The following is a 27,465-nucleotide window of genomic DNA, read 5'->3' on the forward strand; positions in this document are numbered from 1 at the left end:
ATGGAGCCTGCTTCTCCCTCCGCCTGTGTCTCTGCCTCTCTCTCTCTCCCTCTCTCTGTGACTATCATAAATAAATAAAAATAAAAAAAATTTTTTTAAAAAAAGAAAGGGTCCTTAAACTGATGGCAGTATTCCGTTTGCCCTAAATTAAGTAAGGAAGGGAGCCACTCTAAAGCCGGAGCTAAGGCGTCTGCACCGGCGCCTGCCCTCCGTTTTACACCAGGTTATGGGACTGTGCCACCGCTGAGTGCTAGTCGATACTTTGGTTTGTCCCGCCCCACCCCCAGCCCCCCACACACCAACCCCACTTTTGAGATACTTTTAAATTTCATTTAAATTCGGACTGCAGGTCACAATGCAAATTCCCTAATAAAATTGCTGAGCTGTGTGGGAGCACTTAAAACTGTGGCGACCTGCTTAACTGATACATGGGCCGAGTCGTTCAACTTTCCTCTCAGGGACTCTGCGTTTTGTTGCTTCGTTTTCTCTGTGGGGAAGAACAAAGAGACGTTCCCTTGAAAATTCTCGTTCCAACTCCATGTCTGTGCTTTGAGAAAGACGAGCGAGCGTCGCAGCCCTTCCGTGTGGCACGGCCAGAGGAGGTTCTCTTTTTGCTCGCGGCGCAGGCGCCTCTCTGGAACTGCGGCCTTGACGCGGCGGCGTGCGGGGCGCCAAGAGCAGGCCGTCAGGGTGCGTCCGCGCCGCCGGCCTGAGGTACCGCTGCGGAGCGCGGGCCCTGCGGGGTCGCACGGGCGCCCGCGGTGATGCCGCTCGGGGCTCGGGCTCCGCCGCTGAGGCGCCCGCACCGTGGGGAGGAGGCGCAAGAGCTCCGCGAGGTGCGTCGGCGTCCGGAGGCCGGGGCGGGGGGCTGTCCCCCTCTCTTGGAATTCCCAAGGAAGCCGAGAGCCTGGAGGGAGGAAGGCTGGGCGGGAAGTGACGGGGCGGCCTGGGAGTGCGGGCGGCGGCCGGCTCGGGGGTCGGCCCTGGCCCAGCCCCACACCCCCGGGTGCCCGCCCTGCCCGCCCCGCAGAGAGAACGCGCCCCACCCGCGCCCTGCGCGCCCCCTGCAGGCCCGTCTTGGAGCCTTTTCCCGCCAGCTTCTCCTCACCTTCCCCGTGTGCGAGCCTTTGTTCGGCGAAAGCTTATCGAGAGTGGCTTCCGGGAGACCGGGGTTCACCGGGCCTCCTGCCGGGAAACCGCGAGGAGGGCGAAGCCGGGCGCCGCTCGACGGCAGCGCGATCGCCCGCCCGGGTCACGGGCCGCGCGGCCTCGCCTCCAGCTTCCCCCGCGGGCGGCCGAGAGGCGGCTGGATGGGCCGCGGGCGGTGGGCGCGCTCCTCCCCGGGCCGCCCAGCGCGGCCGAGGGGGCCTGGGGTAGTGCTGGGTTTCCGATGGCAACGCGGCGACGACCCCCCTGCTCTCTCCCTTTCCTTATCTCACACAGCCTTTGGGGCTTGGGGTTGGGTGGTTTTTGTTTTTTTTGTTTTTTTGTTTTGTTTTGTTTTTTACAAATACAGTTGTTTACGTTTCTCATTCAGGTGACATGCCTGCGGTTAATTAAAGAAAAGACAGGGGATCCCTGGGTGGCGCAGCGGTTTGGCGCCTGCCTTTGGCCCAGGGCGCGATCCTGGAGACCCGGGATCGAATCCCACGTCGGGCTCCGGTGCATGGAGCCTGCTTCTCCCTCTGCCTGTGTCTCTGCTGGGACACAGAGTGTGTACACGAGGGGTGATGGGGTACAGAGGGAGCAGGACAGGCAGGCTCCTCACTGACAGGGGAGCCTCACTTGCTGTGACCTCAGGCCCCTGAGACCATGATCTGAGCGGAAGGCAGATGCTCAACCGACTGAGCCACCCAGGTGGCCTGGCCATAACTTCTAATGATGGCATTTTTTTGTTTGTTTTTCTTAGAGTTACTGTTTTTTTTTTTTTTTTTTTTTTTTAAGATTTTATTTATGTAGTCATGAGAGACACAGATCAGCAGAGACACAGGCAGGGGGAAAAGCGAGCTCCATGTGGGAAGCCTGATGTGGGACTCGATCCGGCGACCCCGGATCGTGCCCTGGGCCCAAGGCAGATGCTCAACCATTTGAGCTTGAGCCACCCAGGCAACCCAAATTACTGATTCTTTTTTTTCTTTTCTTTTCCTTTCTTTTCTTTTCTTTTCTTTTCTTTTCTTTTCTTTCCTTTCCTTTCCTTTCCTTTCCATTCCTTTCCTTTCCTTTCACCTGCATGTCATGAGAGCTTTGATATTGTCACACGGCTAGACTACGGTCCTATTATTCAAACTCCAATCTATGCAATGCTGTGAAGGGATTTTGAAGATGTAAGCAAAGCCCCCATCAGATGATTCTAAGTAAGGAGAGACTAAAGTGGTGGGCTGGTGTCTCCCTCAGAGGAAAAGAAATTCTTCCTGCTTCCAGATTCAGCTTCACCAGTACTTATGGTTTCAACCTGCTGCCATCTTCCCATCCTGATAACCTGTCATGTGGATTTCGGACTTGCAGAGCGAGGCCCCATGATCATGAGAGCCAATTCCTTGTAACTGACCTCTCTTATCTATCTCTCATCCACCTATGCCTACGTCTAATCTATCAATCTTCTGTCATCTCTAATTAGTTCTTTTCTCCTTGAACGCTTCTCGTCCTTTATCACATCTTCAAGTTTTACTGAAGTCTTCATCGTTATTTTTTGGTCTACCACATGCTGCCCCCAACTTTTTTCTGGAGCTCTCCTTCCTGGAACTGTCTCCCCTGCCCCATCTATGTAAGTCAGCAGGCCTGGATGGCCACCTTCTCAGGACTTCCTTCACGGCTCTCCCAGGTTGAACTTCGGTTTCCTGGATTCTGTATCATCCTCTTTGTTGGCTTACTTCTTCGTTGTGTTGGAGTTCAACTAAAAGTTATTTCTTTAAAAAAAAAAAAAAAAGAAGAAGACAGACTTTGAGAAAATGTCTTACATTTCACTCTCTCCCTTGATGGATAGTTTGATTGCAGAATTGCAAGTTGAAAATATTTCCCAGAAAGAACTTTGATGGCACTGGTAGAGGTTTTCCTTGCTATCTGGGATTGTTGATGAGAAACTGATGCCAGACTGCTTACCAATCTTTTTTAGATGATCTTTTTTTCCTCTGGAAATTTGTGGGATCTCCTCTTTCTTTGTCATGTGGAAAGTCACAATGATAGTTCTAGCTGTTATTAAAATTATTTTTTGGGTTTTGCTAGGGACATCCTAAGCCCTAGAATCTGTGAACATGTTACCTTGCATGGTGAAAGGAACCTCATGTATGTGAGTTAAAGATCTTCAGAGGGAGAGATTAGCCAGATGAGCCCAGTGAAATCACAAATGTTCTTATAAGGGATAGAGGGAGCCTGGAGAGTCAGAATCAAAGAAGGAGATGGAACTGGGAAACAGATGAGAGAGAGGGGTCGGAAGACACTGTACTGCCGGCTTTCAAAGTGGAAGAATGAGCCACAGGGTAAGGAATGCAGACAGCCTCTAGAAGCTGAAAACATCAAGGAAACTGATCCTCCTCTAGAACATAGACCTGCCCACCCCTTGAGTTTAGCCCAAGAAGATCCATTTTAAATGTCTGACTTCCAGGGTAATAAATTTGTGTTGTTTTAAGCCAGTGAGGTTGTGGCAATTTGTATAGGAATAATATAAACCAATACAGATTTCTGAGAGATTTACTCATCTTTGTCAGCCAGCCCTTCAAAAGAATGCTTTATTTCAGATATCATATTACATTTCCTCTGCCTGTTGTTCCTTGATTGTTTCTCTTCTATAGGATCTGATTCTTACTTTAGAGATATACATTATATTTTATGGACATGTATCTTCTTTCAGATAGAGTATCTCAAAGTGAATTTGAAATATCTTTTATTTTCAAAATTTCTGTTTTCTGAAAATTTTTTTTAAAGATTTTATTATTTATTCATGAGAGACACAGGGAGAAAGAGGCAGAGACACAAGCAGAAGGAGAAGCAAGCTCCACGCAGGGAGCTGGACATGGGACTCGATCCCGGGCCTGCAGGATCACGCCCTGGGCCGAAGGCAGCGCTGAACTGCTGAGCTACCAGGGCTGCGTGTGTTTTCTGAAAATGTTTGAAATATCTTCTGTTTTTTTCTTCCTTGCTATAGATTTTTCCAGGTGTTTGTTGTTGCTATTGTTGTTGATTCTTAATTTTGGACTTTTTCTCATCATGGTGTTTGCTTTTCTCAAATGTCTGTTGAACCGCTACGTTCCATTCATCGTGGAGAAACAGGCAATGGAAAGGCTGATTAGAAGCCTAACACCCTCTGAGTGTCAGCAAGGGGCTCATTGACCAGCAGGGGTCCCTTCATAGGCACTCTGTTAGGGGCATCCTAAATGCCAAAATGAGCAGGGTTTTATTCTGGAGCCTAAGACCCATGCTCGCTGCCTGGTTCTTTCTGGAGAGTTTGATGGGAAAGAATCCTCCAATTTCTTTGTCTTGGAGTAATTGCCAGGCTGGAGCAGTCCTCAAGCAAAAGTTGGAGAGGGAGATGAGAGAATGCTTCTAAATATTAGTCCTTCTATTCTCTGCCTCACTTCTCATTCTTGTGCTGTGATGTCTATCATTTCCAGTCCCCTTCCAGCAGCTCTAGCTCTCACTTCTTACATTCTAGGCAGCTGCTGCTTCCTCTCTGCCTCATGGTCAACACACATCATCTTCATCACGAATTCCAGAAATGTGTTGAGCTCTCTTATCTGCTGATGGATCCCCTTGCCATTTATTTTTTTTATTGCTGAGAGGGTTTTTTTTTTTTTTTTAACATTAAGTTACTTTAGTATAATGTTATACTAAAGGAGAGAATGGAGCTCCATGTGTGCACTTTGGTCTGCCATCTTGAATAAGGTCTGCTGTGGAATTCTGACACAGCAAAAAGTGGGCCAGAATGTGGTCAAAGGGAGAATCCACAAAAGCAAATCTGAGGCAAATGGGCTTGACTGTGCCTTGAAGGACAGGAAATACAACCACAGACGAAATAACATGAGGTTCCTATATATATATATATATATATATATATATATATATATATATATATATATATATATGTATATGTGTGTGTGTATGTATAGGAATTACTAAGAATAGTTTTAAGTGGGCCATGAAGGAAGCACTTCCAGTGTTGACATGCATCCTTGTGATGGTTTGTTTTATGTGTCACCTTGACTGGGCTAAAGGATGCCCAGAGAGCTGGTAAAATGTTATTTCAGGGTGTGTTTGTGTGGATATTTCCAGAAGAGATTAGCATTCAAATCCATAGACTGAGTAAAGAAGATAATCCTCACCAATGTGAGTGGGCACTATCCAATATCCTGAGGACCGAAATACAACAAAAAAAGCAGAAGGAGGATGAATTTGCTTGTTTTGCTTGAGTTATGACCTCCATCTTCTCCTGCCTGACATTGGTGCTCCTGGTTCTCAGACATTTGGACCTAGACCATATTATAGCCCTGGCTTTCCTGCATCTCTCTTAACCTCCACAATATGTGAGCCAATTCCTATAATAAATTTATATACATATAGATAGTTATGTAATCATGTGTGTGTTTACATTAACTCAGCATTTTTTGCAGTCATTAGCATCAGTGATCACCATTCATTCAATAAATAATTAAGCATCTATTTAGGAGGCCCCTGGGTGATTCAGTGGATAAATTAAGCATCCAACTCTTGATTTTGGCTCAGGTCATGATCTCAGGATAGTGAGATCAAGCCATCCCATCAGGCTCTGCGCTCAGCAGGGAGTCTGCTAGAGATTCTCTTCTTTCCCTCTGCTCCTCCCCCTGCTCACACACACTCTCTCTCAATCTGACACACATAAATACATACATAAATCTTTTTTTAAAAAGCATCTAATTAGTGCCAGATGCTTTGCTAGAGGCTTGGGATATAATAGTGAGCCAAAATAGATGTGTTCTATGTCCTTACAGAGTTAACAGTCTTGTGATCACACCAGTAAATGTGAAATTATGTCTGGGGTTAGTGCTCTGAATGAGGGGGACATTAGTCTATGAGAGTGAATGGGGGCTTGCTGACCAAATCTGAGGGATAGGTGAAGATTTCTGTGAGGAACTGACTTAGTATACTATCAATACATGCGAATACATCAATACTTAGGAATAGTATAACTTTCAATACATGCCACTGTATATTTTGTGTATATATTGCTATTGCGTACGTGGATTTCCTCAAACACACACCATGTAAGAAATGGTAGAGTAGGAGTGGAAAGTATTCAGCTGAAGTTTCCAGAGGCCTGGAGTCCTTGAGTTTCAGCTTTGCCAACAGATGGCTCTCTGGCCTTGGATGACTCGACTTCACTTCCCTGGGGCAGGAGGCCCTTTATCTGTAAAATGAAGGGGTCCAATGAAATTATCTGTTGGGTCGTTTTCTGATCTAAAAGTCTCTCAAGGGGGATCCCTGGGTGGCGCAGCGGTTTGGCGCCTGCCTTTGGCCCAGGGCGAGATCCTGGAGACCCAGAATCGAATCCCACGTCGGGCTCCCGGTGCATAGAGCCTGCTTCTCCCTCTGCCTGTGTCTCTGCCTCTCTCTGTGTGTGTGACTATCATAAAAAAATAAAAAAAAATTTTTTTAAAAATAAAAGTCTCTCAAGGGACGCCTGCGTGGGTCAGCAGCTGAGTGTTTGCCTTTGGCTCAGGGCATGATCCTGGGGTCCCAGGATCAAGTCCCACATCAGGCTCCCTGCATGGTGCCTGCTTCTCCCTCTGCCTCTGTCTGCCTCTCTCTCTCTCTCTCTGTGTCTCTCTCATGAATAAATATAATCTTTTAAATAAATAAATAAATGTCTCTCAAAATATGTACATTTCATTAAGAGTTTTGTCTCTGTTAAGTGTCTTAAGAAATAATTCTGCTCCTGTCATGTACATATACTTTGCAGTTCTAAGGATCATTTGTTCAAGAAGTATCTTTTTAGAGCTTATTATTATCTAATTGCATGAGTGTGTGGAGAGACAAGAGAATGACTAAGCACATATGAGTAAGTTGAGCCATTTTGAGTGAAAATAAAAATACATCTCTATGTCAGCAAATATGTTTTCTTTCTTGGAAATGTGTTAACTAGGGTTTCAATCAATTATTTTTTGAGCATTAATTAAGTATTCCTTTGGGACTCCTGCTCCTGGCTTCATTTTAAATTGTAAAAGTTTCTAAAATGTTAACATACAGTAGTGTTGACTGCTCTTGAAATATTGTTCATGAAACGAGATGGAAGCTTGTGTCTGCGCGCATGAGTGCATATTTATGGAGTTTATTTACTGACACCAAAAACCCTCGTTGGCAGAAACACAAGATACTATTTTCTAAGTCCATAGAAACATCCTTAGAAATGGTCTGAGTGATTTGGCAAATTGAAAGGGGATACTTCTACATGATAAATAAACCAAAGTAGGTTTTAGAATTAGGCTAGTTCTGTTTCTTGAAGTGTGCGATCCTTCATCTTCAATCAGTTTGTGTTTATTCTTACACCTGAACACGTAAGTTTATGGTTTAGAAATGATAAGATCACTAAGCGAACCAACCACCCATATATTTTTAAAATAAAGGCAAGCACTTCCATTTTTGAATTTAATTTCAAAGTATCCCCCAGGTGTTCCTACCTTTTTTTTTTTTTTCCTTTTTCGTGTTCCTACTTTTAATTCCTACTTTGGAGTAAACCCTCTAGCCTTCTGGAGCTTCAAGTCAGTGATCCACTAGGTCCTCAAACTTAAGAGAGTTTGTTGTTTTAGCAGAGAAGTGATCCCTCTCCTCATGGTCAGGTGTAGTGTAGCTAAAGTCGCAGAAGTACCTTGCTGGACCCTGACTTTCATGGGTGGTATTGAGGTGGTGAGAAAGGAGGAGTCATGATGACAAGGGGGGGAGGGGCCTTGCTGGAGTCCTTGAAAAAGACCCTGGCTTTCACCAACACATCCTTTCCTTCCTGAAAACAGTGGTTCTGCCAGCACATGCAGTCCTCAATCCTTTTTGATCTCCGAGGGCCTTTGAAATATGAACATAATTACACATAAGGCTTTGGGTGGCACATGGAAATACTTAGGTAGCATCATCTTTGGAAAAGAGGGTGATTTCTCTACAGATTTCAATTCAAAAGCCAAATTCCTTTCCTGGAAGAAGGTTTGCATTTCTTCTCGCTTTCTATCTTGAACTTTGAGTTTCTGTTGCTAACCACCATTGGTCATCCAGAGGATGCAATGAGATGACACAAATCAATGCACAAATAAATATACGTGAATTGCTAACAGGTGCCTATAGACCTTATAGTCCCTTTTCAGGATTCATCTAAGAACTATGTTATAGGCAAATGTATTAGAGACACACATAACCTTGATCAGCTGTGACTCTAACTAAATAGTCAAAATGCAGCTGTTGAGGGATTAGGAAAAGCTGACCAAATCCTTTCTTAAAAATGGCATTAAAGTGAACTCGGAAGAGACAAATGAATGAAGGCCTCTATGTATTTCCTGAGCCTACAAAGTCTGTGCCAATAGTTCAGACCTGCATTTTAATATTATATGTATGTATTTACAATTGAAGTTTTTAGCCATTAGAAATGATATTGTAGACAAATACTGGCATGGGAAGAAGTTTATGCTAGATTGTTAATTTAAACATCAGGTTTAAAGTGTGTACTGAATGGTCTTCTTATAGTAAATAAATGTATATATTTATAATAAGAAGAGGGCTGAATTGATATGTAAAAATTGTTGACAGTGATTACCCCCAGATGGTGGGATCATGGATATTTTACTCTTTTTTGCTGATCTGAGTTTTCCAATTTTTCTTCAATAAGATCGCATTGCTTTTCGAATAAGAAAAAAACCCAGTAAGATTTAAACATACCATATAACAAAAAGTGTTAAGATCATTTGACAGCAACTGAGCCAATGATAGCCTGTGATCACATAGAACAGGGTGAAAAGCCAAGAAATGGTGATGTAAATGATTCCTTTAATTCTAACACCAATTCCAACATGTGGGTTTTTTCCTTACTACCAAGCAATTGTCCAATACCAGCTGGGTGTTCTACAAGTCAGTTCTGGCACTGTCTACTCAGATAGATCACCCCAGATCCCACAGGTTCAGGGTTCAGTCCCTCTCCCTTCCTCCCTCTCCCTCATCCCTCTCCCTCCCTCCGCCACACATACTTCAGATGCCAAATGCAAGTCCAGGTTGTCACCTGTGATTCCAACCCTCCAGCTATAGATCAGAGGTTCCCTGGACCCCCTCCTTGGGTTGGGTTAGTTTGCAAGAGCAGCTCACAGCACTGAGAGAAACAGTTTACTTACCAGATCACTGGTTTACTACCAAAGAATATAACTCAGGACCAGACGGAAAGATGCACAGGGCAAGGTGTGGGGGAAGGGCAGAGCTCCCATGCTCAGTGAACAGGCCTTTCTCTCAGCACCTGCACATGTTCAGCAACCCAGAAACTCCCAACCCTATCTTTCTGGGGTTTTTATGAAGGTTTCATCATACAGACAAAACACAGATTGATTTAAATCATGGGCCATTGGCAATTAATTCAATCTCCAGCTCCTCTCCCATCTCGAAGGCAGTGGGATTGAACCAGAAGTATCAACCCTCTTCTCAACTGGTTGATTCCTCTGGCCACTAGACCCCAGTCTTTGGTACTTTTCAAAAGTCACCTCCTTAACATAAACTCAGATAAGGTTGAAAGCAATTTGTTACGCCTATCAACACACTTTTATTGCTCTTAACACTTAGGAAATGCCAAGGATTTTAGGAGCTCTGTACCAGAAATGGGGATGAAGACCACATATGTATTTCTTATTATAAATTACAATATCACAGTTGTATAGGGCCGGCCTTTCCCAAAGTGTGCTTCCCAGATCACAGGTCCCACAAAATGCTGCATGAAAAATAAAAAGGAGGGATCCCTGGGTGGCGCAGCGGTTTAGCGCCTGCCTTTGGCCCAGGGCACGATCCTGGAGACCCGGGATCGAATCCCACGTCGGGCTCCCGGTGCATGGAGCCTGCTTCTCCCTCTCCCTATGTCTCTGCCTCTCTCTCTCACTCTGTGTGTGACTATCATAAATAAATAAAAATTTAAAAGAAAAAAGAAAAGAAAAATAAAAAGGAGGTCTATTTTAATACGTATGGCAATGTCAGCAGCATTGTCTCAAAACGTACTTTGGCAATAAGAAGTAAGTTCTGCAGTGAAGAAACCTATGGCAGCAATTGCTTACTTACCACAAATACCTCTTTTCATGGAACACTTATGAATATTCCATGACCCCCTTCAGGAAATACTGTCCTTTAGTAAAGCTCAAAGAGAACTGCTTCTTCGTTTGAAGTCCCAAAGGCCTCTTATTTTGATTACTTTGCCTAAGAAGAAACTCCACAACCAAAGGTTTTCAGTTTAACATGCCAAATGAGTTAAAATGCAAAATAAATACAGAACTATCAAACAAACAGCAACGAATGTGCTTTGTTGCCTGACAATGGACAGAGTTGTCCTCAGTGGGAAGAAACCCAAATGCTAAATTTCTCTTTATCTCCCCAATAAGAAGAGAGCGTATTCTCCTGGAACAAACCACAGAACCTCCAACTTTCACTTGCTGGCCTTAACTCCATAAGGCATCTTCTTGGTCATTTCCAGTGGGTTCTCATTTCTTCCATCCTGTAGAAATGATGCTTCGAATGTCCCAAATAAGACAAATTTCCAGAGCTGGCTTTCAGCATGCACAGATCACTTGCTGGATGTTGGCACACATAAGACTAACAATTTGGAGAATATTGAAATATGTTTTCATTATAATTTTAAAATAGCAATAAAACAGTTTTTTACTTTGGGGAAATACAATATTATTTATCATTTTGATCACTTTTAATTGTTTAATTCAGTGGCATTAAGTACATTTGCACTGTTATGCAACCATCAGCACTATCCATTTCTAGAACTTTTTGATCACTCCAAACAGAAACTCCGTACTCACCAACTTCCCATTGCCCTTCTTTGCCTCCCAAGTCCCTGGTAACTTCTATTTTATTTTCTGTCTCTATGAATTTGATTATTCTAGGTACTTCATATAAGTGGAACCATACAATATTTGTCCTTTTGCATCTGGCTTTATTTCACTTAGTATGTTGCCAAGGTTCATCTAAAACAAAAGTGTTCAATTAGTAGTAAGTATCTTATATCAGTGAAAAAAGATGATACTGTTTGTAATCTTTTTCCAAGGCTTTTGTAGTTCTCTAAAAGATGGAAGGCTTGAGTCAGTGTCTTTTCTTACTCTATTTCTACTGAAATAGAAGTTCTAACCATACCTATTGGTTATCAGAATTGGCGAAATTGTTCAGGATCTCCATCTGATAATCCTAAATATATGGCTCAAACATACACCCAGAAAGTTGTTCTGATTTCTCTCTTGGCAATAAGTCAGGCACTAGAATAAAAGAACATACCATACTTAATACTTGGAATGTTTTGTTTCAACCTCAGAGATGATGGTAAATGGAATCCTACTCCACTTGGATTTTATTTGTCTCTAAAAAGTGTTTTTCTAGTTTGGGAAAAGTGTATTTGGATTGCTTTCTTTTATTTATCTTATTTTTGGAGAACATGACATATAAGGATGTCCCATACTATGTTGGATTTCCCCAGTGAATGAAAAAATCAAGTTTTAAGATCAAGTTGTTGATTAAAATATTTATACCATAGTTTGGCTTAAGAAATACTTATAGTGACAACATTTAAAATGACAAAACTCCCACTCTAGCGTGATACCCTGAGGCTATTAAAAAATAGAATATATCATTGAAATGTGCCACTTGAAGAAACTACTTTTTTTTTTTTAATTGCCATTTCTAGTGTCACGAAGAAATGCTTTTATCTCATCCCTGATTTCAAAAGCTTGTCTAAACACTTTGACCTTGATAAACAGTTTACTTCTGTGTGGAAAGGAAGGCTTGTACTCACTGCCAGCTTCTTCACAAAGCATGCTTAAAAGGTAAACACTCAGTGACCACGGTTTGAACACATTAACTATGTTTGCCAACTATGTTGTGAGATGAAGCAATAGGTAAAGGGACAATTTATCCAAATAGGCAAACACTTCCTTGTTGAAAACATTACTGGTGCTGTGGGTGTCTTTCCAGCCTGCATCATGGCACAAAAAATCGCCAACTACATGAAATATCTCCTCTGGCACGAGAGTGGAGCACTAAACTCACCAGTAAGTCCCTGAGCACCTCCCTTTTCTACATTTCTGCACATTTCTGCCAAGTGTTGATTGATACTCTGCACATCTGTGATTCTTTCCAAATGTAAGCCAAATGTCGGCTAGCAGGCACTCATGATAGACATTGCCCTTCTGTGCTATATGCCATTAATATTACATGATGTACAATGGCCCGCTTTGATTATGAAATTCCCAGTAGCTAATTTAAGTTTCTTCCTGGGCATGGTAATTATTATCATTAGCCTTACAATTGGATTTATAAACTTTTTAGCAACAGTGTGATTCGCTTCTTTGGTTTTGGGGTTTTGGTGTACAATTTTGAATAATGTTTCTTTTGTTTGGGTCTCTTCACCTTTAAATGACAAAATTTATCAATTTCATATTAGAAAGCATTATTTTGTGCTTGTTCAGGAAAAACTCAATTGGTTTATCAGAAAGGTCACGGTACTTTGAAAGCAATGCAAAAGCTTCTGTGGCTTCTTGCCATTCTTTAACAAAGTTTTGTAACAGACAATGCAATAGAAACTAGAGGCAAATTGATTGCTGGTCTGATAAAATCCAATTTTCACATATTCATCAAGATTCACTTGTTCTAGCATACAGTTTCACATTGATATTTGCATTGGGCTCTTGTTCACTGCTTACATTTATAGGGTTCTATTATGTTTATGTTATCGTTGCAACACTACTTTTACACTTAGCTACCTTTAAGCACTTGATTTATTCCTGTGAATTGGCTATCATGACATGCAATCAAAATGTAAAATTAGCAGATGTAAATAGCACACTTAGATGTATAAAATTCAATAGTCAAGGCAAAGTTCACCATGAATGGAATATTAGCTGGGATGGGCAACTTTTAGGAACACAATAATAATTAAGTATGCAAATAGATTTCTATAAAATATAATAAATTATTCTTAACTTCCAAATTTACAAAATGAACATGAAATTGTTTCCTTGCTCTGTCCTTCTGTAGATAGCCAGGGGAACACCAATGATCCGTGGTTTGCCTGTGGGCAGCACTTTCCTATGGGGTACGATTTTGAGGTGTTGGGATGGCTACCTGCAGAAATAGCTCATCATCCAACTAGCCTGATATCCAAAATCCCCAAGTCATTTGTTATTCTTCCTATGACTACAAGATAGATCAACGATATTTGTTAAATATCATGAAGCACATAAAGCATAAAGGTAGACTATAGATAGAGACTATATATAAAACATACAGTCTTTACCTTCCAGAGCTTCTGATTGAGACTTTAAATAAATAAACACAAATAAATTGCAAGCTACCAACTGTGGTAAGTGCTGAAGGAAAAAGAAAAAAGATGAGAGAGAATAATAAAGTAGGTGGGTGAGAACGGCAAGGTCTAATTGAAACTGATGGGTCAAAGGCAAGTGCTGTGTGAGCTATTTCCTTTGAGATCCTCAAAGAAGAATAATCCATGGGTACTTAGGACATGTTCTTTGTCCTGATAACATTTGTGTAGTGTAGAAATAACTAAATACAGGCTTGCTTGTTCCTTCGCTCTATTACTATTATTATTAGTGCTTAACTGCCTTATGGGCACTGTTCTAGACTCTGGAGGTGTACTTGTGAATGAGCTTTTCATGAAGCTTTTATTCAGGGTCAAGATGCTACTCAGAATATGAAAAGAAAAGAGAAAAATATGACTAAACTCTGGAGTGAGCCATTAGAAAAGCTTATGAAGCATCGTTTCGCTAATAACACAAGATCTCCATGGGGATAAAGAAAAGTACTCTTACCTAACAACACTCTACTGTCATCTGACGGAATATTTAGATATATGTGGAAAAAAAAACTATCTATCAGTCAAAACTGGTGATCAGCAGTGTAGGAGATAAAACCCTAAAACGAAACTGGTGTACTAGGTATTATAGATCAATAACGCTACTACTAAGATCATCTGACTCCTCTTGTGATTGAAATTTGGCCTCAAGTGGAAATTGGCCTGTAAAATTATTGACAACTAAATGTTATATTTTTATGACCAATCAATAAATTGGAATTCTGGTCACACACATTAGTGTCCATGAGTGCTTACAATGAGTCTTTACCTGAGAGATCATAAATCACATGTGAGTCTGCCAGGCTGAAGTTTGGCTGTACCCCACTACCCATGTTGGGGTGACCAGCAGGCTTTTCCTATGAGACTCCTGGCTTTAGGGTAACTTCTCTTTCCAATCAGGAATTTTCATTAATCAAAAATCATGAGATATTTTGGAGGCACTCCATCAATAATCCCTAGGGAAGAAATAATGATTTAAAATGTGAGGTAGGAAATGGTTATTTCAAGTCTCAGAATAAACCATTTTCAAAAAATTGGCTGATACTACTAAGAACTATCAGAACAGACTAGAAAATGTAGGGAAATTGTACCTGCAACTTTTGATCTTTTTTTAAGTAGAGTTACCTTCACTATCAGTAGGAAGACGGGCTAACAGCCAAAGGAAGTCTTTTAATTAAATAAACAGACATTTCTTATTTATTCTAACAAGTTGAAATAGTGTATGAGATTAAAAAAAACATTCAGCAGTTTGGTCTTGTCTCCCTTTTTTGTGAAATTGAAAAGAAACAAAATAAGCACATTGAATCTGGTGTAAAGGGAACTAAAGATATAGACAGTTTAATATTAGTCTTCTGAGACCAAAGCTACTCTTTCCAAGTTCAGCAGAAATACACAAACAATTTGATAAATATTGAATTATGCTTCAAGGCAATTCTCATACTTTAATATAATCTGTTTTTTAAAAATTTATTTCCTTCTACTTTGAAATAAAAGTCCATCACCAAATACAATTTAAAAAATACATTGAATTGCTTTTCATTTCGGTTTAAGAAAGAGCCCTTGCTTGTTTTTATACCATCACCTTTAGCAATTTTTCTCCTGAAAGAGAGGAAAGGAAGCTTGAATGTTTCCAGAGAAATGTAGTAAAAAAACAGGCTGCCTGTAAAGTGATGGGGTAATGTCAGCTAAATTGCACATACTACTGTCAAGTTAGGACAATGTATTTAAAGACATTAAATTAGATTATGGTAACTATTGTGGAAGTTTGGTTTTTCATTTTATGTCATTTTGTATAAACTGGAGAATACTCAAACATTTGAAAACATTGATCCAGTTTTTCTATACCTTGCACATTAGGATTCCCTGGTTGGGAGAGGGGTGGGGGATGGGGGTTGATTGTGAAAATACTGATGCCCCATTCCCACCCCTGAGATCCTAGCTCCCTAGTTGATTGTAATCTGTCATTAAAGTTAAGAACCACTGCTCTAAGATAATTGTGGTAATTTAACCATTAAACTTCTAGAAGTCCGAAATGCATTTAGGTTTAGGTTAGATTGCCAGATAAAATAGAGGATGCTTAGACAAGTTTGAATTTCAGATAAACAATAAAAACATTTTTAGTATTTGGAATATTGCATTAGACACAGTATTTTTATTTACTAAATCTGGCAACCCTAATTTTTCTTTGCTTAAAACTTCTTTGGAACAAAGCTGTTTATCCACTATTAGAGTTTCTTTAGAAAAGACTTCTCTGAGTCAGATGACAACAGCAAAACTGGGTAAACGCATCAGATGTTCTCCTGTCCTGGGGTCCTGAATCAATTCATCTCCTCTCTATACTTTCAGAGTTTTCCTTCCATTGTGTCCTCCTGCTTCTAATGAAGTCAATTCTTTTTGGGTTCCCCAGACCCAGTTCCAGTGTGGGTTGCGGGGAACACCACACAAAACAAGTCTGACACTGTCTACCTGGAAGCAGCATCAGATGCCACAGGTTAAGGGTCTAGCTCTCTGAGACTGTCCCGTGCCCCAGTCCAGATGCCAGTGGCCAGTGAGTCCCAGGCTGGTAACATGCTTGTGACCCACTGGCTACAGACTGAAGGTTCTGGCCACCTCCTCCTTCGGTCCTTTTAATTTGCTAGAGCGGCTGGCAGAACCCGGGGAAGCACTCAGCCTGCCAGTCCATTACAGATACAATACAGGGTACAACGAGCAGCCCGATGAGGAGATACACAGAGTGCGGGGCAGAGGTACCGAGCTTCCATACCTTCGCTTAGCTCCCTCATTCCTCTCCCCAAACACAAGTGCCTCCAACTTCAGGTAACCATGATAGTGACTTGAAAAACAATCACTTTTCTATTTTATTCCCCTTAGTTTCCTCACCCGGGTATGTATCCATAAACATTGTAATTTGCTTATTTTTGAACTTTAAATTGAATCATATAGCATAAAAATTCTGTGTCTAAATTCTTTCCCTGAATATTTTGTTGTTGTGACTCCCTAGTATTCATCCATGTAGCAGTTTATTTGTTTGAAAATATCACTATTTATCCTACTGTTAATGGACATTCATATTCATTTCTTTCTATGTTAGGTCTTCCTTTGGGTTGATTGAGTCATTTTTATCACTTCAGTTTCCCCCATTCCTTTTAGTGTTTACATAGAAATTACAATATTAATACTTAATTTTATTGGAACCTAAAGTTAATATATTTATCTACCAGGACCTACAACACTTTTAAATCCATTTACTTTTTGTGCCCAAATAACATTTCATTATTTTAATAGATTTTAAGTCTAAGTAATTTTTCATTCCACTAAACACTATTATTTTTTGTTTGAAACGTGCAATACTTGTTCACATTTACTCATACCATTTGGCCTTTCCTCTGCCCTTTATTTCCTTTTGCCTATCAGACTCTTCCTTTCAGATCATTTTCCTTCAGTCAAAGTTGTATCTTGTAATTTCTTTTTTGGGATTTTTGCACTGGTGGTAAACTATATTTTTTGTTTAAAAATGTTTGCTGAAAAAAAAAAGTTTGCTGGATGTATGATTTTAGATTAGCAGTGACTTTCTTTCAACATATTAAAGATATTTCACTATCTACTGGCTTTCATCATTTGCTGTCAATCTAACTGAAAATCTTTTGAATATAATATCCTTTTTTTTTCCTTCTGGCTTCCTTTAAAATCTTAAGTTTTGCTTTCTACAGTTACACTGTGTTTCCAGGTGGAGGTTTATTTTTAGTGTTTTGGGTACTTCTGGAAAATCCTCAGCCATTATCTATGCCTCATCTCTTTTTCTTTCCTCTTTAATTGGAACTATTATTAGATGTGTAGTAGACTTTACTACTCTAAGCTCCATGTTACATAAATTCTTGTTCATACTTAACACCTCTTTGTATCTCTGCATTAGGAATGATTTCTTCTTACCTATCTTCAAATGCATTAACTCTTTTTTCAACTATTTCTTTATGTTGTTAAATCTCCATTGAGTTTTTTATTTTAATTATTTTTTATTTTTACAAGTTCTGTTTTGTTCTCTTGCAAACATGCTAGCTTATATTTTATAGTTTCCTGTTCTCCAAAAATATTTTAAGCTTGTTTTTTATTTCTTAAAACATAGTAAGTAAGCATAGTAATTGTATTACCTGTCCCTGAAAAATTCAATAGCTAAATTCAATATATGTTTTTTGTTTCTGCAGTTTGTTGTTTCTTCTGGTTTTTCTTCTTGGTGATTTCCCTGTGGCACTTGGTTACTTTTGACTGTGAGCTGCTTTTTGTTTTCCCTTGGAAAATTATTTTTAAGGATTCCTACAGGCCTAGAGTGCTGATATCTTTGTCTCTGCCTGGTACAGAAGAACACTATCAATTGAAAAACAGCTTAATTGTTTTGGAACCATCTTGGTGATGTACTATGATTTGCAAGCTCCTGAAGCATTCATCTGGTTAAAACATCTCAGGGAAGTTTTTTATTTCCCATCCCTGCTCTGCTTAGAGCTCAGGCAACCTTCCTGCACAAGTGGGGTAGGTTAACTTTTGATTCATCCTTAGATTGAGGGAATATCCTTGGGTATCTTGACTTTATTTGGGAAGGGTTTCCTTTTAGATCTTCACCTGGGCTTTGATTTCTGTTGTCCACACTCTACAAGGTCACTAAAGTGAAAGTTTTTGGGATGCCTAGGTGGCTCAGCTTTTGGGCCCTGTCTTTGGCTCGGGGCATGATCCAGGGGTTACCAGATCAAGTCCCACATCAGGCTCCCAGTAGGGAGCCTGCTTCTGTCTCTGCCTCTCTCTCTCTCTCTGTCTCTCTCTCTGTGTGTCTCTCATGGCTAAATAAATAAAACATTTAAAAATAAATAAATAAAGTGGAAGTTTGCTTAATTTAGCAAATGCTCTTAAGGGGAAAGCAACTGAAGTGCTCTGCTAACATCTGAGGGGTCCTTCTCTATTTTAATTTTGGCCCAGAAATTCCTTACAGTCTCATCAGATCTGTGTTGCTTTTAAGAACTTACTTTTTGTGTAACTCACTATTTTAAGTTGTCCTTCCTTCCAGTTGGGAGGGTTGGCCTGTATAGTGTAGCCTGCCATATGATTAGAAAGGTAGGTCTTATTTTATAATTTAAAAAATTATGTTCAACTTGTGTTTCTATCCCCTTCCTCATTCTTAATGTATTAGTGTGTGTGTGTGTGTGTGTGTGTTTTAATAAGAAATTCCCAGGACATTTTTATAGTACTTTTCCTCTAATGAAACAACTTGGTCCACTTATATGTCTAATAGTTCTTATTTCATAGTTATTTAACTTTTTTTATTTTTATTTGCTTTCTTATGATTTTTTAAAAAAATTCTTCCTAACTTATTGAGTTGAGTACCTCATTTAAGTTTTCTTTAAGTAATGAGTAATGAAAATATTTAATTAATAAATGTCGTTTTGACTTCAACTTTGGATGCATCCCATTAGTTCTATTGTTCACATGCTCCTTTTCTGAAGGTTTGTAGTTTTGATTTCCTTTTTGCCCTAAGACTTATTTGGAATCATTTACCTCCTCCATTTTCAAACAATTCCTTTCTTCCCCCTCTTATTTGATCATTTATTATTGATTTTGATTGTATCTTATTATTTTTTAGAGAGTATGGCCTGTTTAGTTTCAGATTTAAAAAAAAAATTTACTAAAAAAATATAAATAAATGAAATTTACTGAGTTTTTGTGGCCTAATATATTTATCAATTTCAACATATATTTTATAAGTGCTTGTCAAAAAAAAGAATCATATGTAGGGTCTAGCATTCAAGATATTTATACACATAGATATTAATCTTTAAAATTATAGTCATATGAGGGATTTTTTCCCCCTACTTGATTTGTCAGGCCATTTATTCAAATGACATAGGGACAAAATAAGCAGCTTTTTGGGAGTAAGATGTTTAAGCCTGTTCTCTTAAATTTGAAGACATTTTCCTTTACATTACTTTAGAATGCTTAATACTTTAAGTAATGATACTTGAAAGAGTAAAGCTCCTGGTTAGTGTATGTAAAAAGATTATTTTCTCTCTCAAATTTTTACTTCCTGTACCACTTTCAACACTGAATACATCAACTCTATGATCTTTCTGTGTGTTGTCTCTCCAGTAAGCAACATAAGTACATTTCTTCTTTATGCTTTAGGCTGTCACTATGTCAACTTTCCCCTAATTAACCATATATAGAGAAACAAATGGGCAAGAATATAATCTGTAAATAGTATTTTGACTTTGGAAAGTCTAAGGTTTTTAAAAGTTGTTTAAATCATTATATTGATAGGATTGGGTTTTTTTGTAAAATGGCTTCTCATAGAAATTTTGAAAACAGCATCTGTAGTATAAAGAAGCAGAAAGAAAGATGCATATAATCCTATCACTCCAAGGCAACCATTGTTAACTGGTCTTGCTTGTTTCCTTCTATTTTTTCCAGAACTATTTTTACATAATTGAGATCAATTTTGTATTTTGAATTTTCCACTATTTGTATACTGAATTTTCCACTATTACATTTATTTTTTATTCTTAAAAACTATCAGAATTGCTTAAATGCCCTGATAACATTTCATTATTTACTTAATATTCTTTTAATGTTATAAATTTCAATATCTCTGTATGAATAATGTTTTGATGGATTTCTTCTTTTCTTTGTTTTTCTTAAGTGATACAGCTGGACTTCAATCTTTTGGGTGCATCAGAAGCACTGGGAGAGCCCCGTGCCCATAGTTTCAGATTCAGTCTGGGATGCAGCTGAAGAATTTGCACTTATAACAACTTCAAGTGATGCTGATTGTCCAGAGATCACATATAGCATCACTGGAATAGCTGTAATTAACAGGATGTATACAGATTTGCTTCAATAAATTTCTGAAAAATAATGCTTCTTCCTTCCACAGTAAGTTGTATCTTTGATATTGCAGAGAAAAAAATAGTAATACTTATCTTGGCTAGAGAAAGAAATAGTGATGTCTATTAAAAGGTTCTCTAAAATCCTTACTCACTGGCTTTTGCTACCGCATTTGCACTTACTGTGGAATCTTACTGGAACACTTACCCATTTGACCCTGGAGCTGCATCACTATACAGCTGGTCTCTTTTTTTCTTTTCTTTTCTTTTTTCTTTTGTAAGTCACCTGCTCTCATTTAATTCATTTCCTTTGGTGTTTTCCTTCCTGTGGGAAGTCTCTGACATCTGTCCCACATACTTCTTTATGAATACAAAGGCTCATCTTTTATCTTTATTTTTAACTTTTATGAGTCAGTTACTCTTAGCCTTTTTATAGTTATGATCTTTTCATTCCTTATGTTTTAAAGCGATATTCTAGACTGTAATTCTTTGTGGCCGATTTTTTTTTAATCTTATTTTTTAACACCTTTAATTATTTTCTGTTGACATTTGTATTTAGGTCTGAGCCTCTGTCAATTACCGGCAGCACAAGGCTTCTCACTTCATTGGCACCATCATGTGGTGGAATTGTGTATAACATTAGAAAACCTGCCACATAGAGGAAGACAGGGTACCATTATAGCACATTTTATAGAGAGAGCACTGAAATTGGAGAGTCATAATAGTTGGGGGATCTGAAACAATCCTATGACTTTAGTTAATGCACAGCAAAATTAGACCTAGTAAACACCAATGATTAATTATGTGGAGACTGTAGTCAGTTATAAGAACTCAAGCCCTGGGTTTCTTACTCATTATGATAGGATCTTGGGCACTTTGGTTAATCTCCTTGAGTCTCCGTTTCCTGATAAGTATGTGGACACCAGTGGTATCTATCTCATAGGAATGTTGGGAGGAACAATTAGTATTATGATAATAGCATAATGGCCATAAAATAGCTCAATAATATCAGTTATGATTAGCTATTAACAAACCATCACATTTGGTTTTTTGTGTTCAATCCTAGAATAGAAAGAGTATTAGAAAAGAAAACTTCCCATGAGATTTTAGAAATGTATGCCAAAATAGTATAACAAATTACCAAAATGGTATAATTATTTCAGAATGATCAGAAGTAGCATGAAGTTAAAAACTGCAAAAGGTAGATATTGAAAGAACAGTTAAATAAAGATATATTTTTAGAAAAAAAGGAAGGAAACTTCTGGTAAGAAAGATCTTCTAAATTATTCTTACAAAGTGAAATTTGAAAATTATCTGGTTAAATTAACCATAATTGACAGTAAAAATCAATAATTATGGGGTGGGAGGTAACCTAAAATTCTTTCAAAGGATGGAAAAAACCTTTTAATATTAAACATGATTTATAGCCCCAAATCCTCTGAAGGTCTACTAAAGAGAAATGTATACTTTTATAAATTCCTGAAAGAGATACATTTAGGATGAATCTGGATGCTGGAACTTTTTCTGTTAGAAAATGAATTGTAACTATTTCCAGAAAAATAGGATGAAAAGATATTTAAGATCAGTGAGAATAAAGCATGTGGGGTATCCCTCCCTCCCCTTGAAAGCCATGTACATCATTAGACAGAATGGATAGTCTTGCCAGGATCAGAATCTTATATTCAGTTTCCAAAGTGTAGTTTCCCCAGATAGTTAGCATCATTCAATGAATTTTTGTTATGCCATTATGCAAATGTAGTCTAGGTTCATTATCTGTTCACTTATTAAATTCATCAAAAGCTGTCCAGGAACAGATTTTCTGTTTTGTCAACTACACCCACAGTCTTGTTCCCAGATTTTTCATCAGTTTTTTCAGGCTGTGAGGGAAAGAAAGCAAAAAATGGGAATGATCTCATGAATTTTAAATATGCTATAACTCTGTTCCAGTGCAATATTCAAGTATATAACAGCCGTCTACAGTTGCTCACAGCATACCCCACGCTCAGGGGAGTGCCAGGTTAGTGCAGTTGGTTAGAATGTGGTGCTAGTATGTCCACAATCAATTCCTGTATGATTCAACTGGCTGTGGAGAGAAGAAACATGTCTTCAGTGTCAGCTGGAATTCCTGTGGCCAGCAGTTCAGAAAATCTATGCCTTTGATTACTGAGATTTGGAGATTTTCCAGAAACTTATTGACATCTATTTTAATTTTATTGTGGTCAGAAAACATATTTTGCATGATTTCAATCCTTACAAATTAATTGAGCCTGTTTTATAGCCCAGAATGTGGTCTTTCTTGGTGTATGCTCTGTGTGCATGAATAGGAGGAAAGAGAGAGAAATCCATCCACACTCACATATCCATTTATTTAGGTCTTTCATTTCAGCAATATTTTAGAGTAGTACAGTTCTTGCATGTCCTTCATTAAATTTATTCCCAGGTATTTATAATGCTATTTTAAATGTTATATATAAAAACTAATTTTCTACTTGCTGCTTGCTAATACATAGAGATACTGATTTCTATATACTGATCTGTTATCCTGAGCTCACTAATTTCCATTATTCATTCTAGTAGATTTCAAATATTTTCTACATGGACAGATATTAACCTAAAGGCAAATAATTAATAGTTTTTAAAAATAACTTTCTGGGCAGCCTGGGTGGCTCAAAGGTTTAGCGCCACCTTCGGCCCAGATCTTGACTCCGAGGTCCTGGGATTGAGTCCCACATCGGGCTCCCAGCGTGGAGCCTGCTTCTCCCTCTGCCTGTGTCTCTGCTGTGCTCTCCCTCTCTCTCTGTGTCTCTCATGAATAAGGAAATAAAATCTTTTAAAAAATGAAGTAAAAATAACTTTCAATGTAGCTCCCTGTGAATAGATGGTTTTGTTCTTCCTTTCTAATCTTTACAGCTTTTATTTTATTTTTGCCTATTGCAGTATCTAAGATCTCTGACACAAAGTTGAATAGAAGCGGTGAGAGCAGACATTTTCAACTTTTTCCTAATCCTAGGATTGAATATTTCACCATCAAGCATGATAGTAGCTATTGGTCTTTCATAGGTGCTCTTTATAAAACAAAGTCAGTTCTTTTTTTTTTTTTTTAAGATTTTATTTATTTACTCATGAGAGAGACAGAGAGAGAGAGAGAGGCAGAGACACAGGCAGAGGGAGAAGCAGGCTCCATGCAGGGAGCCCAACGTGGGACTTGATCCCAGGACTCCATGATCACACCCTGGGCTGAAGGCAGGCACTAAACCACTGAGCCACCCAGGGATCCCCAAAGTCAGTTCTTTTTTATTTCTAGTTTTGTGAATGTTTTCCACATAAATTGGCAATAAATTGTGCCAAATGCTTTTTCTAAGTGTTTTGAAATTATTGTAAAATTTTTTCTCTTTTATTAATACGGTAAGCTACATTGTTTAACTTATTTAATGTTGAGCAAAACTTGCATGCTAGGAAAAAACCCCAATTGGCCATTGCATTTTATCCTTTATTGCTAGGGTCAACCTGTTAGTATTTTATACAGTATTTTAAAAAAAATTTTTTTTTTAAATTTATGATAGTCACACACAGAGAGAGAGAGAGAGAGAGAGAGGCAGAGACACAGGCAGAGGGAGAAGCAGGCTCCATGAATGGAGCCCCATGTGGGATTCGATCCTGGGTCTCTAGGATCGCGCCCTGGGCCAAAGGCAGGCACTAAACCACTGCGCCACCCAGGGATCCTCTTTATACAGTATTTTTGCACTTATATTCATGAGTGATTATTGGCCTGCGATCTTTTTCCTTTAATGTCTTTGTCAGATATTTCTGTCATGGTTATGATGTTATTATAAAAGTAGTGGGATAGTATTCTCTCCTCCTGTTTTCTCAAAGAGTTTATGTAAAATTGACAGTATCAGTGTTGATAGAATTCACCAGTGAAAGCATCTTGGCATGGAGTTTCCTTTGCAAAGTGTTCTTTAATTGTGAATTCAAATCCTGTAATAGATGTACAACTACTAAGATTTTCTACTTCTTCTTTAGTCAGTTTTGGTTGAGTTTTGTTTTTCAAAGAATTTATTCATTTCTTCTAAGTTATCAAACTTTAGTACCTTAAATTTATAATATTCTCCTTTTATTGTTTTAATTAGAATTTTCCAGCCTCAATACTGTTGATTTTGGGGGCCAGAAAATTGCTGTGGGGAACTCTCCTGTGCAGAACAGCATTCCTGGCTTCTACACAATAGACACTGGTAGCAGCCTCCCCAGGTGTGATAACCAAAAATATCTGTAGACATTGTCAAATGTTTCTTGGGGGCAAAACTCCTCCAGTTGAGAACCAGTGTTTTAATGTCTGTAGGATCTTTACTGATCTTTCATTCCAAATACTGGTAATTTGTCTCTCTCTCTCTCTCTCTTTTTTTTTTTTAGCTCTGTTAAGAGCTTTGTAATGTGTACAAAAGTAGGCTCTGCCCCAAATTTGGCCCATGGATCATTTTGCTGACCTTGACTTAGATCATTAATTTTCTTTTTTAATAAGGGAATAAAAGAGCTATACATATTTCCTCTAGAACACTTTATCTGTATCCCATAAATTTTTATTTATTTTTTTTAAGATTTTATTTATTTATTCATGATAGACATAGGGGGAGAAAGAGGCAGAGACACAGGCAGAGGGAGAAACAGGCTCCATGCAGGGAGCCTGATGTGGGACTTGATCCCGGGACTCCAGGATCGCACCCTGGGCCAAAGGCAGGCGCTAAACCACTAAGCCACCCAGGGATGCCCTCCCATAAATTTTTAAATGCTGTGTTGTGTTGATTGATATTAGCTAAATAATGGCTAGGGAGAGTTACTGTTTATCTATGGAGAGACTATATGAGCATTATTGTTATTCCAAATTGATTACAAATGGACTTGGGATCTGTGAGAGACAATGAAGAACAATATTAATATAAGTATTAAATATAAGTCACATAAATACACCCTCCCACATAGTTGATAAATTGATATAAATTCCTACAATCTGGGCAGCCCCAGTGGCGCAGTGGTTTGGCGCCGCCTGCAGCCAGGGGTGTGATCCTGGAGACCCAGGATTGAGTCCCATGTCGGGCTCCCTGCGTGGAGCCTGCTTCTCCCTCTGCCTGTCTCTTTCTCTCCTTCTCTCTCTCTGTGTCTCTACAAATAAATAAATAAAATATTTTTTAAAAAATCCTACAATCTGTAACAATAGCCTTTTTGCTCTTCTAGCTAAGAAAAGCCACAATCTACAACACCAGAACGCTTATTGAGACAAGAAAATTTTAATAATTTTACAGTACCTTATCGAATATTGATTTGCTGCCACCTGCTGGGAGGCAGAAGTGAGTTTCCAGTGTCCTTAAAGGGCAAGAGTGATGACCTTAGACGTTGTAAAACTTTGCTTATCCCATAAAACGAAGAATATAGGTACCCTTGGGCCTGAAAGAAATCAATAATTTTAATTTTTTTTAGAAATCAATAATTTTAGAATAAATTAACTGCAGATAAAGAAAATATGATCTGTATATAAAATTGGGAGGCATTCTTTTCTACCTAAGAGAAATTAGATGAGATATTTGCACTTACCATGAAATGATGTACAATAAAGTTCATTACAATGGTGAGCTTCTCAAGTATTGATTGTGTATTTGTGTAAAGGTAATTAACCTCTTGACTGGGGCTAATGGAGAAACTTAAGAGGTAAAGAGCCACTACTGAATGAAGATTAGTAAAAAATAATACTAAATCTAATAACGATGTTTGTGATGGGCAGAAAAATAGTCATACAAAGATATCCATGCTGTAATTCCCAGTGCCCAGAGTGGAGCCATTGTGAGCCCAGAGAGCAGAACCAAGAACCACAGATTATTCCTAGGCCTTGAAATTTAATGGAGATTGCCTGATTGGGTTTTGAAATTCTTCAGGGTGGTGACTACTTTTATTCTTCCACTTTCTCCCTCTTTGAATGGAAACGGCTGCACTTGTTCTCCTGTGCCTCCTCTTCCAGGGCCTGTCTGGGAGCAGACATCGTGTTTTCTAGCTTCCCAGGTCTATAGATGGAAAGGGATTTTTCCCCAGGATGGATTATCAGAGCCTCATCTATACATAATTTAAATGAGGTTGGGAATTTTGAAGTTTAGATGGACTGCTGTAATATGTTGAGAATTTGGGGGATCGAGGGAGGAGGCCAGTAGATTTTGCATATGAATGGACATGAATCTTTGGAGGCCAGACGATGGACTGTGGTAGGAGCAATGCCCCTCCCATAGATGTTCACACCCTAATTACCAGAATCTGTGAGTTATTTTATAAGGATAAAGGGATTTTGCAGATGTGATTAAGGTTAAGAACCTTGATATGGACAGATTATCCTGGATTATCTAGGTGTACCCAATTTAATCACAAGAATCCTTAACACTGGAGAATCTTTGACCATTGTTAATGGCTTTGAAGATAGAAAGGGGCCACAAGCTAAGGAATATAAGTGGCCTCTATAAGCAGGAAAAGGCAAAGCAACAGAGCCTTCCCTAGAGAAGATTCTGTCCAGAAAGGAATGCAGTCAACTGATACCTTGATTTTACCCCCAGTGAGACCTGTGTTGGACTTCAGACTTACAGAGTTATAAGGCAATATATCTACATTCTTTTAAACCACTAAATTTGTGGTAATTTCTCACCACCACAACAGAAAATGAATACAATAAGAGTTAGCAGTTACTGTGTCCTACATGTACCAGCACTACAGCAAGTGCTTCCCAGATGATAGCTAAAGGAGCAAAAACACCTCTGAAAGCATATTACATGATCTGGCCTTGGCTACTTTTCTCACCTCATCGCCTACAACTCTACCTCCTGCTTTCTACCTCTTTCATTCATTCTTCTTGGTCTCCTTGCTATTTTTGAAACATGCTAAGCATGCTATCCCCTTCAGTCCACACTTTACTTATATCCACAACCCACTCCCTCACCTCCTTCAGATCTCTGCTCAAATGTCACCTTCTCAGTGAAGTCTTCTTTGTTCACCCTGTATAAAGTAGTATTT

General features: G+C 39.0%; 1 protein-coding gene across 4 annotated transcripts in view; it reads left to right on the forward strand.

Annotated features, from left to right (window-relative positions):
• Positions 1-496: 496 nt before the first annotated feature.
• The window catches only part of MMAA (metabolism of cobalamin associated A), a 52,229-nt gene continuing 25,260 nt past the window's right edge, over positions 497-27,465 (forward strand). Inside the window, exons 1-3 of one of the 4 annotated variants that reach the window (XM_072724771.1) lie at positions 651-836; positions 17,917-18,085; positions 20,241-20,473. The gene's annotated coding sequence lies outside the window, so the exon portion shown is untranslated. Of the gene's footprint in view, positions 837-12,170; positions 12,243-17,916; positions 18,086-20,240; positions 20,474-27,465 lie in introns of those variants that run through there. The other 3 variants (XM_072724770.1, XM_072724773.1, XM_026018149.2) reach the window with 3 other exon arrangements.

The sequence above is a fragment of the Vulpes vulpes genome, chromosome 10, assembly GCF_048418805.1.
Source record: "Vulpes vulpes isolate BD-2025 chromosome 10, VulVul3, whole genome shotgun sequence".
Classification (NCBI taxonomy): domain Eukaryota; kingdom Metazoa; phylum Chordata; class Mammalia; order Carnivora; family Canidae; genus Vulpes; species Vulpes vulpes.